At 40.6% G+C, this 16,945-nt stretch overlaps 1 long non-coding RNA gene across 11 annotated transcripts in view; it reads left to right on the plus strand.

Moving 5' to 3' along the window:
* Window positions 1-16,945, plus strand: part of LOC111749237 (uncharacterized) — a 530,861-nt gene that overhangs the window by 480,532 nt on the left and 33,384 nt on the right. For 9 of the 11 annotated variants that reach the window (XR_010319559.1, XR_010319565.1, XR_010319557.1 and 6 more), the window contains one exon: window positions 397-485. This is a non-coding gene — a long non-coding RNA (uncharacterized LOC111749237). Of the gene's footprint in view, window positions 1-396; window positions 486-8,362; window positions 10,469-16,945 lie in introns of those variants that run through there. The other 2 variants (XR_010319564.1, XR_010319563.1) reach the window with 2 other exon arrangements.

Consider the following 16,945-nt stretch of genomic DNA (forward strand, 5'->3'; position numbering starts at 1 on the left):
CCCCACCACAGTTTCTTCAATTATTAACATCTTGCATTAGTATGTTACACGTGTTATCATTGATGAATGAATATTGATACATTGTTATTAAGTAAAGTCTTTAGCTCACATTAGGGTTCACCCTTAGTGTTGTTCAGTCCTGTGCGTTTTGACAAATGCTTAATGTCATGTATCCACCATTACAGTATCATACAGAATAGTTTAACTGCCCTAAAAATGCCCTGCATTCCACGTATTCAGCACCTCCGCCCCATCCCATCAACCACTGATCTCTTCACCGTCTCTGTAGTTTTGCCTTTTCCAGAATGTCATATAGTCGTAATCATACGGTATGTGGAATTTTTTTTTTTTATGCAAATAAAAATTTATTCATTGATTTTTTTTTTCCCCTCCTAGATTTTCAAACAACACTTTAGTTCAGAAGTAACTGTTGTGAGTCTTCTGAACCTCTTTCGAAGAGCAGAACCTTCAAAGAATAGGGAGTGGTATGTATTCATTTCCCCTTATAGCCTTCTGAGTTGTTAACGCTTTTGTTTCAAGTTCATATTGGTTTTCTTTTTTTTTAACATTTTTTGTGACTTATATAACCTTTGGCGGTGGTAGTAGAATGGATCTTTTTTTTTTTTTTATTAACTTTTATTGAGCTTCAAGTGAACGTTTACAAGTCAGTCTGTCACATATAAGTTTACATACATCTTACTCTGTACTCCCACTTGCTCTCCCCCTGATGAGTCACCCCTTCCAGTCTCTCCTTTCATGACAATTTTGCCAGCTTCCCACTCTCTCTATCCTCCCATCCCCTCTCCAGACAGGAGATGCCAACACAATCTCAAGTGTCCACCTGATATAATTAGCTCACTCTTCATCAGCGTCTCTCTCCCACCCACTGTCCAGTCCCTTTCATGTCTGATGAGTTGTCTTCGGGGATGGTTCCTGTCCTGTGCCAACAGAAGGTTTGGGGGCCATGACCGCCGGGATTCCTCTAGTCTCACTCAGACCATTAAGTATGGTCTTTTTGTGAGAATTTGGGGTCTGCATCCCACTGATCTCCTGCTCCGTCAGGGGTTCTCTGTTGTGCTCCCTGTCAGGGCAGTCATCGATTGTGGCCGGGCACCAACTAGTTCTTCTGGTCTCAGGATGATGTAGGTCTCTGGTTCATGTGGCCCTTTCTGTCTCTTGGGCTCATAGTTGTCGTGTGACCTTGGTGTTCTTCATTCTCCCTTGCTCCAGGTGGGTTGAGACCAATTGATGCATCTTAGATGGCCTCTTGTTAGCATTTAAGACCCCAGACGCCACATTTCAAAGTGGGATGCAGAATGTTTTCATAATAGAATTATTTTGGCAATTGACTTAGAAGTCCCCTTAAACCATGGTCCCCAAACCCCCACTCTTGCTCCGCTGACCTTTGAAGCATTCAGTTTATCCCGGAAACTTCTTTGCTTTTGGTCCAGTCCAATTGAGCTGACCTTCCATGTATTGAGTGTTGTCCTTCCCTTCACCTAAAGCAGTTCTTATCTACTAATTAATCAATAAGAAACCCTCTCCCTCCCTCCCTCCCTCCCCCCCTCATAACCACAAAAGTATGTGTTCTTCTCAGTTTATACTATTTCTCAAAATCTTATAATAGTGGTGTTATACAATATTTGTCCTTTTGCCTCTGATTAATTTCGCTCAGCATAATGCCTTCCAGGTTCCTCCATGTTATGAAATGTTTCACAGATTCGTCACTGTTCTTTATCGATGCGTAGTATTCCATTGTGTGAATATACCACAATTTATTTACCCATTCATCCGTTGATGGACACCTTGGTTGCTTCCAGCATTTTGCTGTTGTAAACAGAGCTGCAATAAACATGGGTGTGCATGTATCTGTTTGTGTGAAGGCTCTTGTATCTCTAGGGTATATTCCGAGGAGTGGGATTTCTGGGTTGTATGGTAGTTCTATTTCTAACTGTTTAAGATAACGCCAGATAGATTTCCAAAGTGGTTGTACCATTTTACATTCCCACCAGCAGTGTATAAGAGTTCCAATCTCTCCGCAGCCTCTCCAACATTTATTCTTTTGTGTGTTTTGGATTAATGCCAGCCTTGTTGGAATGAGATGTAATCTCATCGTAGTTTGAATTTGCATTGCTCTAATGGCTAATGATCGAGAGCATTTTCTCATGTATCTGTTAGCTGCCTGAATATCTTCTTTAGTGAAGTGTGTGTTCATATCCTTTGCCCACTTCTTGATTGGGTTGTTTGTCTTTTTGTGGTTGAGTTTTGACAGAATCATATAGATTTTAGAGATCAGGCACTGGTCGGAGATGTCATAGCTGAAAATTCTTTCCCAGTCTGTAGGTGGTCTTTTTACTCTTTCGATGAAGTCTTTAGATGAGCATAGGTGTTTGATTTTTAGGAGCTCCCAGTTATCGGGTTTCTCTTTGTCATTTTTGGTACTGTTTTGTATTCTGTTTATGCCTTGTATTAGGGCTCCTAGGGTTGTCCCTATTTTTTCTTCGATGATCTTTATCGTTTTAGTCTTTATGTTTAGGTCTTTGATCCACTTGGAGTTAGTTTTTGTGCATGGTGTGAGGTATGGGTCCTGTTTCATTTTTTTGCAAATGGATATCCAGTTATGCCAGCACCATTTGTTAAAAAGACTAATTTTCCCCAATTAACTGACACTGGGCCTTTGTCAAATATCAGGGGCTGATACGTGGATGGATTTATATCTGGGTTCTCAATTCTGTTCCATTGGTCTATGTGCCTGTTGTTGTACCAGTACCAGGCTGTTTTGACTACTGTGGCTGTATAATAGCTTCTGAAATCAGGTAGAGTAAGGCCTCCCACTTTCTTCTTCTTTTTCAGTAATACTTTGCTTATCCGGGGCTTCTTTCCCTTCCATATGAAATTGGTGATTTGTTTCTCTATCACCTTAAAAAATGACATTGGAATTTGGATCGGAAGTGCGTTATATGTATAGATGGCTTTTGGTAGAATAGACATTTTTACTATGTTAAGTCTTCCTATCCATGAGCAAGGTATGTTTTTCCACTTTAGTATATCCTTTTTAATTTCTTGTGGTAGAGCTATGTAGTTTTCTTTGTGTAGGTCTTTCACATCCTTGGTAAGATTCATTCCTAAGTATTTTATCTTCTTGGGGGCTACTGTGAATGGTATTGATTTGGTTATTTCCTCTTCGGTGTTCTTTTTGTTGATGTAGAGGAATCCAAGTGATTTTTGTATGTTTATTTTATAACCTGAGACTCTGCCAAACTCTTCTATTAGTTTCAGTAGTTTTCTGGAGGATTCTTTAGGGTTTTCTGTGTATAAGATCATGTCATCTGCAAATAGAGATAATTTGACTTCCTCCTTGCCAATCCGGATGCCTTTTATTTCTTTGTCTAGCCTAATTGCCTTGGCTAGGACTTCTAGCACGATGTTGAATAAGAGCGGTGATAAAGGGCATCCTTGTCTGGTTCCAGTTCTCAAGGGAAATGCTTTCTGCTTCTCTCCATTTAGAGTGATATTGGCTGTTGGCTTTGCATAGATGCCCTTTATTATGTTGAGGAATTTTCCTTCAATTCCTATCTTGGTGAGAGTTTTTATCATAAATGGATGTTGGACTTTGTCAAATGCCTTTTCTGCATCAATTGATAAGATCATGTGTTTTTTTGTCTTTTGTTTTATTTATGTGATGGATTACATTAATGGTTTTTCTGATATTAAACCAGCCTTGCATACCTGGTATAAATCCCACTTGATCAGGGTGAATTATTTTTTTGATATGTTGTTGAATTCTATTGGCTAGAATTTCGTTGAGGATTTTTGCATCTCTGTTCATGAGGGATATAGGTCTGTAATTTTCTTCTTTTGTAATGTCTTTACCTGGTTTTGGTATCAGGGAGATGGTGGCTTCATAGAATGAGTTAGGTAGTATTCCGTCATTTTCTATGCTTTGAAATACCTTCAGTAGTAGTGGTGTTAACTCTTCTGTGAAAGTTTGGTAGAACTCTGCAGTGAAGCCGTCCTGGCCAGGGCTTTTTTTTGTTGGGAGTTTTTTGATTACCATTTCAATCTCTTTTTTTGTTATGGGTCTATTTAGTTGTTCTACTTCTGAATGTGTTAGTTTAGGTAGGTAGTGTTTTTCCAGGAATTCATCCATTTCTTCTAGGTTTGCAAATTTGTTAGAGTACAATTTTTCATAATAATCTGATATTATTCTTTTAATTTCAGTTGGTTCTGTTGTGATGTGGTCCTTCTCGTTTCTTATTCGGGTTATTTGTTTCCTTTCCTGTATTTCTTTAGTCAGTCTAGCCAATGGTTTATCAATTTTGTTAATTTTTTCAAAGAACCAGCTTTTGGCTTTGTTAATTCTTTTGATTGTTTTTCTGTTCTCTAATTCATTTAGTTCAGCTCTGATTTTTATTATTTGTTTTCTTCTGGTGCCTGATGGATTCTTTTGTTGCTCACTTTCTATTTGTTCAAGTTGTAGGGACAGTTCTCTGATTTTGGCTCTTTCTTCTTTTTGTATGTGTGCATTTAGCGATATAAATTGGCCTCTGAGCACTGCTTTTGCTGTGTCCCAGAGGTTTTGATAGGAAGTATTTTCATTCTCGTTGCATTCTATGAATTTCCTTATTCCTTCCTTGATGTCTTCTATAACCCAGTCTTTTTTCAGGAGGGTATTGTTCAGTTTCCAATTATTTGATTTTTTTTCCCTAGTTTTTCTGTTATTGATCTCTAGTTTTATTGCCTTGTGGTCTGAGAAGATGCTTTGTAATATTTCGATGTTTTGGATTCTGCAAAGGTTTGTTTTATGACCTAGTATGTGGTCTATTCTAGAGAATGTTCCATGTGCGCTGGAAAAAAAAGTATACTTTGCATCAGTTGGGTGGAGAGTTCTGTATAAGTCAATGAGGTCAAGTTGGTTGATTGTTGTAATTAGGTCTTCCGTGTCTCTATTGAGCTTCTTACTGGATGCCCTGTCCTCCGAAAGTGGTGTGTTGAAGTCTCCTAGTATAATTGTGGAGGTGTCTGTCTCACTTTTCCGTTCTGTTAAAATTTGATTTATGTATCTTGCAGCCCTGTCATTGGGTGCATAAATATTTAATATGGTTATGTGTTCCTGATCAATTGTCCCTTTTATCATTATGTAGTGTCCTTCTTTATCCTTTGTGGTGGATTTAAGTTTAAAGTCTATTTTGTCAGAAATTAATATTGCTACTCCTCTTCTTTTTTGCTCATTGCTTGATATATTTTTTTCCATCCTTTGAGTTTTAGTTTGTTTGTGTCTCTAAGTCTAAGGTGTGTCTCTTGTAGGCAGCATATTGATGGATCGTGTTTCTTTATCCAGTCCGAAACTCTCTGTTTCTTTATTGGTGCATTTAGTCCATTTACATTCAGCGTAATTATAGATAGATAAGTGTTTAGTGTTGTCATTTTGATGCCTTTTTATGTGTGTTGTTGACAATTTCATTTTTCCACATACTTTTTTGTGCTGAGGCGTTTTTCTTAGTAAATTGTGAGATCCGCATTTTTGTAGTGTTTGACTTTATGTTTGTTGAGTCGTTACGTTTTTCTTGGGTTTTATCTTGAGTTACGGAGTTGTTATACCTCTTTGTGGTTACCTTATTGTTTACCCCTATTTTTCTAAGTAAAAACCTAAGTTGTATTGTTCTATATTGCCTTGTATCACTCTCCACGTGGCAGTTCTATGCCTCCTGTATTTAGTCCCTCTTTTTGATTATTGTGATCTTTTATATATTGACTTCAGTGATTCCCTGTTATGAGTATATATTTTTTTTAATTAATCTTAATTTGTTTTTGTGGTTTCCCTATTTGAGTTTATATCAGGATGTTCTGTTTTGTTACCTTGTGTTGTGCTGGTATCTGATATTATTGGTTCTCTGACCAAACAATATCCTTTAGTATTTCTTGTAGCTTTGATTTGGTTTTTGCAAATTCTCTAAACTTGTGTTTATCTGTAAATATCTTAATTTTGCCTTCATATTTCAGAGAGAGTTTTGCTGGATATATGATCCTTGGCTGGCAGTTTTTCTCCTTCAGTGCTCTGTATATGTCGTCCCATTCCCTTCTTGTCTTCATGGCTTCTGCTGAGTAGTCTGAACTTATTCTTATTGATTCTCCCTTGAAGGAAACCTTTCTTTTCTCCCAGGCTGCTTTTAAAATTTTCTCTTTATCTTTGGTTTTGGCGAGTTTGATGATAATATGTCTAGGTGTTTTTCTTTTTGGATCAATCTTAAATGGGGTTCGATGAGCATCTTGGATAGATATCCTTTCGTCTTTCATGATGTCAGGGAAGTTTTCTGTCAGGAGTTCTTCAACTATTTTCTCTGTGTTTTCTGTCCCCTCTCCCTGTTCTGGGACTCCAATCACACGCAAGTTATCCTTCTTGATAGAGTCCCACATGATCCTTACGGTTTCTTCATTTTTTTAAATTCTTTCATCTGATTTTTTTATTCAGCTATGTTAGTGTGAATTCGCTGGTCCTCCAGATGTCCCAGTCTGCATTCTAATTGCTTGAGTCTGCTCCTCTGACTTCTTATTGCGTTGTCTAATTCTGTAATTTTATTGTTAATCTTTTGGATTTCTACATGCTGTCTCTCTATGGATTCTTGCAACTTATTAATTTTTCCACTATGTTCTTGAATAATCTTTTTGGGTCCTTCAAGAGTTTTATCAGTGTGTTCCTTGGCTTTTTCTGCAGTTTGCCTTATTTCGTTTCCTATGTCTTGAAGCATTCTGTATATGAGTTTTTTATATTCTGTATCTGATAATTCCAGGATTCTATCTTCACTTGGGAAAGATTTTGATTCTTTTGTTTGGGGGGTTGTAGAAGCTGTCATGGTCTGCTTCTTTATGTGGTTTGATATGGACTCCTGTCTCCGAGCCATCACTGGGAAACTTGTTTTTCCAGAAAATCCACTAAAAAAAATGCAGTCAGATCCCTATCAGAATTGCCTTTGGATTATAACCGCCACCTTGTTCCCTGTAAGGATGAAAGTCTGAGATTTGGATCATATATGCTTGGCTGTAGCTGGTTCAGTGTTTTCAGTCCAATTAGGGGTGGATTTTTGGTCCCTTGGTCTTTTGTTGTTGTTGTTGTTGTTGTTCCTTCTCTCAGGCCGAAAGAGTGGGTTAGGAAAAGACCAAAAGAAAAAAAAAGGGGGGAAAGCAAAGCTGCCGCAGAGCCAGAGCCGTTCTCCCTCTGGCTCAGGCAATTCCAATGTTAATGAAGCCACCTGGGGAGGGTGGCGGAGGGATCAGCGAGATAGGAGAGTAGCACCTCAGAATATAGCCAGAGTTGCTTGTCTTGCTTGGAATGATTATTATATCTGACATTCCCGCAGGGCGTGTTGCCTATATGTGCTGGCTGTGTGGAGATTGCCCCCGGGGGTCTGGCCCTCTGAAGCCACCCGCTGCCAGTCCAAATCCTAGTGTCAAGGTTCCCCTGCTGGGATGCTTTACTCCCGGCTCCAAAATCAGTCGCTGCCTCCCGGGGACTTCTCGTCCTGCCAGCCGCGTCGCTGCGCCACCTCCGCGGACTGGTTGGGCCCCCTCCCGGAGTTAGTTCAGGGGAGTGGAACAGCTCTGTGTGCTTGTGCCGTTCCAGCGCCCAGTCAAAATCCCGGTGGCACGGTTCCCCGGCTGGGACGCTGCTCTCCCAGCTCCCAGACCAGTCACTGTCTCCCGGGAACTTCTCCCCCTGGCTGCGTTGCCACGCGGCCCACGTGAACCGGCTGGGCCCCCTCCCGGGGTGAGTTCAGGGGGATAGGGCTGGGCCCCTTGTTTGCGCTGTCACCTCCCCTGGGCTCTGCCCTAAATTGGGCACCAAAGGTTACCTGACTGGGACGCTGGCTCCAGGCTCCAAAAACAATCGCTGCTTCCCCATATTTGTTCATTTTCCATCTCTAAATCTGTGTTTGTTGTTCAGGGTTCATAGATTGTTATGTACTTGATCGATTCACTTGTTTTTCCGAGTCTTTGTTGCAAGAGGGATCCGAGGTAGCGTCTACCTAGTCCGCCATCTTGGCCCCGCTCGGTATGTGGAATTTTCAGACTGGTTTCTTGCACTTCTTTCCTTTCCTTGTCTTTCTGTGTTAGGTAGGACTTCCCGTGTGATGTCGTATAGCAGTGGGGAGCAGGAACATCTTTGCCTTGTTTCTGATCTTAGGGGAACATCATCTAGCTTCTCACCATTAAGTGTGACGTCAGCTGTAGGTTTTTGTAGGTGTTCTTTATTAAGTGGAGGACGAGCCTTCTCTATTCCTAGTTTGCTGGGAGTTTTTTTTTTTTTTTTAAATCATAAATGGGTGATGATTTTAGACCACTTTTAAAATATAAATTTCCTTAGGATTCCTAAAGGTGACAACCTGTATAAAATACAGCCAAGCTTTGGTTGACAAAAGCCTGATGAATGAAAACCCTTGATGAAATGGAATTATTTGGAGGTGATCATGTGTAGGGAAGAATGAGACAAGTCACAAGGTAACCAGGACAACTCAGGTAATTGCCAAATCCATCCCGATGGTTTCCTTTGTAACACTCATTGAACATTTTCTTGAACGTGGCAGGCACTGGGTTTTCCATGCATCGTGTGTGTAAGGGAAGTCCCAATGGAACATTAAAAGCCCACGAGGACTTACCCTTATCCCAGCCTGCATGTCCTGCTGCATATCCTGGCTGCAGGCTCCTCTCCAACCCTCTGGGTGGGACCTGGAGGCTACCTCTCCTAGTCAAGAGGTATTTCCAGTCTTTAAAATCCAGCCATTGTTCACAGGCTAAGTTTCCTGTTCAAAGAGTGTGCAGTGACCTATTTCCCCAAAATACATATCCCACCAGGATCAGATTTTCCCGGGGCTGGCCAGCCACTCCTCTCAGACGGGCAGTTCCTAACAAACTTGGAAAGAAACACAAAGATCTCCCTCCGTCTTCCACTTCCTCCACCACAGTTAGTCATAACCCCAGTAGAGGTCAGCCGGAAGCTGTCCAGTCTCCAGCCCAGCCCAGTGCAGAGTAGGTGTGTCAAAGAGGACAGAACCATCATTTACATCCCCCCCACCATCCTTTCCACCATGTATTGCATGCCATTTTCTCAGTGGAGCCCCACAATAAAACCGAAAAACCAAACCCAGTGCCGTCGAGTTGATTCGGACTCCTAACAACCCTATAGGACAGACTAGAACTGCCCCATAGAGTTTCCAGGGAGCACCTGGCAGACTTGAACTACCGACCCTTTCGTTAGCAGCCGTAGCACTTAACCACTACGGCACCAGGGAGCCCCAGAATAGGCAAATTAAAATGTCAGGGTGTGGGTCATCATTTCTCCCCTGGATTATCGCAGCAGACTCCCTGCTTCTGTCCTTGCCCCTGGCAAATCTGTTCTGAACTCGGAGACCAGAGGGGTCCTGTTAAATGGCACGTTAGAGCCTGCCACTCCTCTGCTCAGAACCATCCAACGACCCCACTTCAATCAGAGGTAAAGCCCAAGCCTTACAGTGGCTAAAGGCTCTGCATGATCGACGCTCTACTACCCCAGTCCCTCATGTAGCTGATTTCTTTTGTGTTAATGTCAGGGATTTTGGTTGAGGTATATTTTGTAGACTGCAGTTACCCAGGATTGCTGATTACCTGTAGGCTTCATATAATGGTTGATATTTTTGTGTATATAACCTTTCTGAAAAATAATTTATTTTTTTTGCTGTTGAGAATATACATAGCGAAAACATAAACCAATTCAAGTTTCTACATGTACAATTCAGTGTCATTGATTACGTTCTTCAAGTTGTGCAGCCATTCTCACCCTCCTTTACTGAGTTGTTCCTCCTGCATTAACATCAGCTCGCTGGTTTCTAATATTCCTATCCAATCTTTTGAGTTGCTATTATCAGCTTGATCCCATGTAGATCCATCTTAAAAGAGCATAATGCTCTAGGCAGACATTCTTTAGTAGTTAAGCTAAATTACTGTTTGGTTTTCAGAAGATGTCAGGGGATATTTTTGGTTTAAGGTTTAAAGATTATCTTAGAGCAATAGATTTGGGGGTTTATCCAGCCTCCATGGATCCAGAAATTCTGGATTCCATGAGAATTTGAAATTATGTTCTGCATTTTCTCCCTTTTGATCAGGCTTCTTCTATAGTATCTTTGATCAAAATGTTCAATAATGGTCACGTAGCTGATTTCTTACTAGTCTCTCCCTTACTTACTCCGTCTGAGCCACAGTGATCTTCTTGCTGTTCCTGAAACTCACCAGGCATACTCCCACCTCGGGACTTTGCCCTTATTTTCCCTCTCTCTGGAACTCTCCCCTCAGATATCCTCACGGCTCACTCCCTCATCTCCTTCAAGTCTTTGTGCAAATGTCACCTTCTCAATAACATGTATGGTACTAGTTAAAACGGCAGACTGCTCTCTTCCCCTATATTATTCTCCCTCCTCACCCTGTTCTGTTTTTACCATAGAATTTATCACCTTCTATCAAAAAAAAAAAAAATTTTTTTTAATTTTTTTAATCATCCCATGGAAACCCTGGTGGTGTAGTGCTTAAGTGGTATGGCTGCTAACCAAAAGGGTCGGCAGTTCAAATGCGCCAGGCGCTCCTTGGAAACTCTATGGGGCAGTTCTACTCTGTCCTATAGGGTCACTATGAGTCAATATCGACTCGACGGCACTGGGTTTGGGGTTTTTTTATCATCCCACATCATTTATATATTTATTATGTTTATTGTTTATCTCTCTTTCAGTAGAATATAAGCTCTAAGAGGGCAGGATTTCTGTATTTTTTTGTCTATTTTGTTCACTGATGTATCTCAGATGTCTAGAACAGTGCAGGGCACAGAGTAAAAAAAAAAAAAAAAAAACCAAACCCATTACCGTCGAGTCGATTCCAACTCATAGAGACCCTATAGGACAGGGTAGAACCGCCCCATAGGGTTTCCAAGGAAGCACCTGGTGGATTCGAACGGCTAAGCCTTTTGATTATCATTGGTAGCTCTTAACCACTACGCCACCGTGGCATAGAGTAGGAACTGAATAAACATTTGTTCAGTGAATTACATTTCATTTTAAAGATGAAGAATCTGAGATGCAGAGAGGCTAAATGGCCTGCTCAAAATCACAAATGTTAGTGAGGCAACCCGGAATAGAGATCGGTTTCCCCCATGTCAGAACCCACACCGACCTTCTAATCCTGGCTTCTCTGTCATTGACAAGTGGAATTGTGGGAGAAAGTTCTAGGGAGTTCTCTCTAGAGAGAGCTGCTTTTGGGCTTTGCTAGCTTTACTTGTTCATCAAGATCAAGAAAGCCATTTAAAAACTCTAAAATGTGGATTTTTTCAGTTTCTTTTGGAAATCGTCGTCTTATTGGGATGATTTTATGTACATATGTTGATACTTGCAAAATAAACTTGAAACAAGGAATTTTTGTTGCTGGTAGTGGAGGAGGAGAGAGAGGTGTGGTTGAGGAGGAGGAATATAGAAACATCAGCTTAATCATGTGAACTGCTCTAATAATAAAGCTGGTAGCTCCTTTCTGACAGAGAGCCTCGGGAAACTGAATAGGAGATAACTTTCCTTTTAAGAGACAGTTTTGCTGAGTCATTGTCCATCTCTGAATTCCCTCTCTCTTCCTTCCCACTCAGACTGCTGATTTCATTTCTAATTTATCTAAGGGGGTTTATGAGTCATCGTTGACATTGCAATTTCTTTAAGGCCCTCTACTTCTAAACACTGTATTATTTCAGTTATTTATTGATGTATAACAAACTACCCTAAAACCTACTGGGTTGAAACAACAACCATTTATTTGCTCACCATTCTGTAGGTCAGGAATTCAGGCAGGATTCAGTGGGGTGGTCTTTTGTTCCAAGTGGTGTCAGCTGGGATCATTCATTTGACTGCATTCAGTTGGTGGCTGGCTTAGCTGGAAACTTGGCTCTGTGCACACCTCTGACACCTCAGTGCTCTCACCATGGCCTCTCTCCAGGCATTTGAGCTCCCTCTCAGCATGGTGGTCTTAAGGTTTATCCTTGAAAGTTGCAAAACAGTGGTATTTCTACTATATTCTTTTGGTCAAAATAAGAAACAGAGCCAGCCTATATTCAAAGGGAAGGAATATTTCTCATTGGGAGGAGTAGCAAAGAATTCAGTTATAACCCTATTTAATTAATTAAATAACCAAATATAGATGATTTGTTCCCACTTTCGCCTGTGCTTCATCTCACTTCTCTGAAAAATAAATGAGGTATTCAAGGAGCCTTGATCCCATGAGCACCTAATATATGCATCTCCGTTATTTATGAACGCTCCCACTTCAGTCAAGCACTCACTTTAGGAATTTCTCTGCATCCAACTCTGTTCCTGCTTGGAACCACTCTGTCTTGCCATGGAAGTTACTCCCCAAATTCCAGATCCCCATCACCATGAATCCCTACCTCACAGGCAGACCATCCCCCATATCCATTGTGTCTGCTTTTTCTGGGACCTTGTGGCCCTAGGACATCCTTCTAAATGGTATAATTATTGCAGGATACAAGGAAGGAGAAAATCTGGTTCCCACTGGCTGAAGTTCTAATTTTGACATTGGAATTAATTTCCCCATAGGAAATTGTTGGCTCTGCCAAGTGAGACATTTGGGTGAGCCCGGCAGCAGTTAATTTCAAGATGGAAATGCTACATCTGGGACTGAGCCCAAGCAGGACCAGAGGGCACAAGTTAACTGCATAAGCAGATAGTTCAGTCCCCCATGTCACACATGTGGTTGTACCGGCACCGCTCCCTAAGCTCACAACTATGGCCATATGTGGGATTTCATAAGAGCAGCTGAAGAAAGAGGAAGAAGCCTTAGCTTGGTTTACATTTGAGTTGGCTCAGTGTGTGGGTTCAAGCCTAAAATGGACAGCTACTACATTACAGCCAAACTCAGGGTTGGCCTTGAAAGAAAGTGGGGAGGGGAAATCTTCCCAATGGGCGGAACTGCAAGTAGTGTACCTGGTCTTTCGCTTTGTGTGGAAAGAGAAGTGGTCCAATATGACAAAATATGTGTATTCATGGGCAGTGGCCAATAACTTGGCAGACTGGCTATGGGCCTAGAAGGAAAATGACTGGAAGATTGGAGACAAGGAGGTATGGGGTAGAGGCTGGCAGATGGACCTATGGAAGTAGGCATAAAGTGTGAAGATTTTTGTATCACATGTTAAAAGTCCACCAGAAAGCATCCATCACAGAAGAGGCATTGAACAACCAAGTAGACCAAATTCCTGGCTAGTTGACATTAACCAACCTCCAACATTAACCCTCCAGAGCTGGCATGATGTATTATTGGCTGGATCCGTGAATGGAGTGGCCATGGTGACAGAGAGGGATATTACACATAGATCCAACTGCATGAACTTCCATGTAACAAACCTGGTGTAACTATTGTCCCCTCTGAATGTCCATTCTGCCAGCAACAGAGACCAAAACTGAGCCCCTGATATGGCACTAATCTTTGAGGAGATCAATTGATCACTTGATGGCAAATTGTTTTCACAGCAATAGACAACCCATTCTGGGTTTGAATTTGTTTTTCATGCCGGCAGAGCCTCATGCAGTACCATTATTCAGTGGCTTATGGTGAAGTTGTCCACAGGCATGAGATCCCACACAATAGAATATCTGATCAAGATAAGCACTTCAGAGTGACAGACCTGCCCGAGTGGGCCCATGATCAGATTTTAAGGGGCCATCGATCGTAACTCACACCCCCATTTCAGAGATATTAAAATGTGAAACAATTTAGCATCTTTCAGGGTTGACCTTACCATTCCCCTGGGTTTCTTCTGGGCTTAAGAAGCTCAGATGATCTCATGGCCTCTGAGATGGGGCATCTTAACTATGGTTTGTGTGACTCAGCGCTGGTCTTTAATGTGCAGCTTTGTCCTGCTTGGTCTTTGGTGATGGCCTCCTTCCTCAGTGGCCTAAGATTACAACTAGTGAAATCCATGGTCTGTCTCTTGGCCTGACCTGTGCCTAGGGGTCCTTGGGAGTCGTGGCCCTCATCCCAGCTCTGGCAGATCCCTTGGGGCTCTGTCTGTGACTTTGGCCCTATGATGCAGGCCCCTGCGTCTAGAACTGCCCAGGCGAGCCCTTTAGGCAGCCCTTTCAGCTGTCATCTGTAAACCCACCAGGGCCCTCTCTCTTCTAGACCCACTCTGCCACCCTTTCTATCCCAGGTGGTGATTCCATGTTGACATGGAATGCTTGGAAATTTCCCTTCCTCTCAGAACTCCTGGTAAGAAGTAGGGCTTCCTTCAGACCCGAGAACCTGAGTCCCTACTTCCTCTTTTCAGAGTTTCAATATTCGGAGGGGACAGGGCCAGAACTGCCACTCAGAAACACTCGCCTGCATCTAACTTTCTTACCCGTCTCCAGCCTTTATCCTTCCTGTGTTTATTTCTTTGGGTATGAAAATTGCTTTTACATATCATATCAATAACCAATTTGAAAATATCATGGGAAAAAAAAATTCTACTTACCACGGGGGGAAAAAAAAACCCGTTGCCATCAAGTCAGTTGCAACTGATAGTGACCTATAGGACAGAGTAGAACTGCCCCATAGAGTTTCCAAGGAGTGCCTGGCAGATTCAAACTGACGACCTTTGCTTAGCAGCTGCAGCACTTAGCTACTATGCCACCAGTGTTTCTGTGTTTGCCATGGCAACTAGAACTGTGTATTACCAAGTAGCCAATTTAGAAAGGACAAGCATAAGGAAAATTTCAAACTGTATTGAGAGACAGAGAAGACTTGACTAAATGGAGAGACATTTTATATTTGTAGTTGAGAAGTCAATATTGAAAAGATGTCAATTCTCAAACCAATCTAGAAATGTAGTGTAAATCCCAAATTATTAACATTTTTGTCAGAACTTGCCAAATTAGTCTTTTAAGAGAATATTTAATTTCAAAAGCTCAGTATATAAAAAAAACCACAAATGTGTCATAAAATCTTTCCTTCAGAAGTAATCACTCCTTATAGATTGGACTATACTCTTACACACACACGTATCTTTTTTTTTTTGTTAACCTAAATGAATCATTTTTCTCATTCTGTGCTGCAATTTTTCTCACTTATCAGTATGTCTTAGACATCTTTCCAAGCTATTAATACGCAACTATCCATTCCTCTTAACCAGGGCAAATATTTGAAGGAGGGTTGCCCCATCATCCATTTATCCATCTCCCTGTTAATGGATATTTGGGTTGTTTCCAGTGCCTTTGCTAAAATAAACATTGTTATACATATATCTTTACACATTTACACTAGCATTTCTGGAGGATCAATTCCTAAGAGTGCTATTGCTGGGTCATAGGGTGTATACAGGTAACAATTCGATCGATGCCATCAAGCTAGTCTGCAAAAATCTTGCGCCTATTTACATTTCCTCAAGACAGACCATTTTCTCATACTTTTTTCAACACTGGGTGCTATCAATCTTTTTAAAATTTTGCCCATCTCGTAAGCAAATACTGCTTCCTGTTGGTGTTGCCCATTTTCTTGATCACTAGCAGAATGGAGCTTCTTCTCATAGTTTTTGTGGCCATTTTGTGTTTCTTCTTTCATGATTCAACTATTTATGTCCTTTGATCATTTTAAAATTGTGTTTTGTTCTTTTTTATTAATTTGTAGGAACTCCATAATATATCTCACCCGTTGTCTAGTACGTATATTGCAGCTGTTTTCACTTCATCTATTTTTCTCTCTTTTTTTGGTTGTTCTTGTTATGACAAAGCTTTTAACTTTATGTAAGAGAATCTGTTAGATTCTCCTTTTAGTACCTCTGATTTGCATCATACTGAGAAATTCCTCCTCAACCCACAACCTTAAATGCATCATCCTATATTTTCTTCTCGTGCATTTAATTCACTTGTGTGAGGTTATTATGGTGTGAGGTTGAGAGCTAACTTACATTTTCTTCCATATCTGTAACTGACAGTTTTAAGATTCCGTATTGAAAAATCCATCCACTTCCCACAGATCTGAAATGTTCCCCTCCCCACATACCAAGTTCCCATATACAACTTGGGTCCAGTTCTAGACTTTCCTATTCTATTTAGTTAGTCTGTTTGTATATTCCTATACCAGCCCCATATTACAGGGTCTGAATACCTTTACATATTTTCAAAAGCAGTTGACAAAGTGAATCTAAAGCTACTTTGGTGAGTAAACAAATGAGAATAGCAAAAAGAAATAAGACAAAGGTAGTGGGTGATGAATTGTGCCATAAAATGTCTCTAATTAGGAGGCTGTGATACTAGTGAAGGGACGAAAAGACAGATTAATAGAACAGAATAACAAGTCTATATCTTTACCTATTTACATGAGCTTAGCATATTATAGGAAACCCTGGTGGCATAGTGGTTAGGAACTATAGTTGCGAACCAGTAGGTTGGTGGTTTGAATCCACCAGGCGCTCCTTAGAAACTCTATGGGGCAATTTTACTTGGTCTTATACAGTTGCTATGAGTCGGAATTGACTTGACGGCAGTGGGTTTTTTTTTTTTTTCGGTTTTATCATATTATAAAAGTCTCAAAGAAATAGGGGAAGTATGAATTATTAAAATAAAAGGATAGTCTTCGGATAATTAGTTGTATTTTAGGAAAAAATAGAATTAAATCTCTACTTCACACATTGTTAAAATAAATAGGTGGATTAAAGACAAATTAAAAGATTAAAGAATAATAGAAGAAAACATAGAATATTTTTATAATTTGAGACAAAAGCAGAAAAACCATAATAGAAATTATTCATATATTTAACTCCATAAATGTAAATTTCTGTATAGCAAATGACAACAACAACAAAACAAAATTAAAATGCAAATACCAACTAGACGGGGAGGGTTTGCTTTGTATAATAGACAAAAACTTAGTATTCTAGAAGTGTACAGGGCTCTTT

The sequence above is a fragment of the Loxodonta africana genome, chromosome 27 (genome assembly GCF_030014295.1).
Source record: "Loxodonta africana isolate mLoxAfr1 chromosome 27, mLoxAfr1.hap2, whole genome shotgun sequence".
NCBI lineage: Eukaryota > Metazoa > Chordata > Mammalia > Proboscidea > Elephantidae > Loxodonta > Loxodonta africana.